The sequence below is a fragment of the Phascolarctos cinereus genome, unplaced genomic scaffold (assembly GCF_003287225.1).
Source record: "Phascolarctos cinereus isolate Bilbo 61053 unplaced genomic scaffold, phaCin_HiC Scaffold_4;HRSCAF=312, whole genome shotgun sequence".
Taxonomy (NCBI): Eukaryota; Metazoa; Chordata; class Mammalia; order Diprotodontia; family Phascolarctidae; genus Phascolarctos; species Phascolarctos cinereus.
This window is the reverse complement of record NW_027555847.1, coordinates 358,214,896-358,216,634: the sequence shown is the minus strand read 5'-3', so window position 1 is coordinate 358,216,634 and position 1,739 is coordinate 358,214,896.

Here is a 1,739-nt window from a genome sequence, read left to right as displayed (position 1 = left end):
GGTTGTGTAAGGTAGAAAAATAAGATTTGGAAAACAATTGAATATGTTGGGTGAGAAAGAATGAGGAGTCAGAAACTATCTCTAGGTTGTGAAACCTAGGTGACTGGAAACATTGTGTTTCCCTTAACAATAGGATGGAAGTCTGGAAGAAGGATGGATTTTCAGGGTAAAATGATAGAATGATCATAACCCATCCATGCCTGCTCTCCTGTCTGTCACAAAGCAAAAAGGTGGAGGGGAGGAAAGGGAGAGCTCTTACTCATTAGTCTCTATAATGGAGCACAGATCATGCTTTTGGGAGGCTCCTGCCATAACTATAAAGTAATGGGGGGAGGGGCAGGAGCTAGGAATTCTGGAAGGCCAGAGAATTTTCCCAATGTCCTCTGCATAGCTATGGCCATAGGTGTTGCTCATTTGTTCAGTCTTGTCCGACTCTTCCTGACTCTGTGGATCATAGTATGCCAGCCCCCTGTATCTTCCACTATCTCCCAAAGTCTGTCCAAGCTGTTTATTGCTCCCACGACACTGTCTATTCATTTCATCCTCTTGCCATCCCCTTTTCCTTTTGTCTTCAATCTTTCCCAACATCAGAATCTTTTCCAATGAGTCCTGTCTTTTCATCATGTGGCCAAAATACCTGAGTTTCAGCTTCAATATTTCAGTATTCCTTACAATAAATTGTCTGAATTAATTTCTTTGTCTGTTTTTTGTTTTGTTTTGTTTTGTTTTTTGGCTAGGCAATGGGGTTAAGTGACTTGCCCAGGGTCACACAGCTAGTAAGTGTTATATGTCTGAGGCCGAATTTGAACTCAGGTCCTCCTGAATCCAGGGTCGGTGCTCTATCCACTGCGCCACCTAGCTGCCCCTGAATTAATTTCTTTAACTATTGACTCCTTTTAGCATTTTATCACCTTGCTGTCCAAAGGACTCTCAAAAGTCTTCTCCAGCATCACAGTTCTAAAGTACTGATTCTGTGGCACTTAGCTTTCCTTATAGTCCAACTCTTATAACCATACGTTGCTACTGGAAAAACCATAGCCTTAATTAGACCGACCTTTGTCATCAAGGTGATGTTGCTGCTTTTTAGTATGCTGTCCAGACCCTGTCCAGACCCTGTGTGACCCTGGGCAAGTCACTCAACCCTGTTTGCCTCAGTTTCCTCATTGGTGAAATGAGCTGGAGAAGGAAATGGCAAACCATGCCAGTATCTTTGCCAAGAAAATGCCAAATGGGATCATGAAGAGTTGAACACAGCTGAAATGACTGAATGACAACAACAGAGTCACCTTTTAGACTGTTGAAAAAGAATTTTTGCCATGGCCAGTGAGTTACCTTGACAAAACTCTGTTAGTCTACCCTGTTTCATTTTGTATTCCAAGGCCAAACTTGCCTGTTATTCCAATTATCTTTTGATTTCCTATTTTAGCTTTCAATTTTTTATGATGAATGTGACATCTTTTTTATATTATTTCTAGATGTTGTTAAGTCTTCATAGAACTGATCAACTTTGGCCCCTTTGGTATCAGTGGCTGGAGCATAGACTTGTATTACTGTACCTGTGGGTACCCAGGTAATAATTAGGTTATAACTGCCCTGATGTCCCACATGAAGCTCAGAAGGGGTAAAATTGGGAGCTTGAATAGAAGGGAAGACAGAATAGGGGAATGTTGGGGGATAAGGGAAGATGGCAGAGGCAAATCCCAGAATTACCTACTGTGGGAAAAGTGAAATGTAATCTC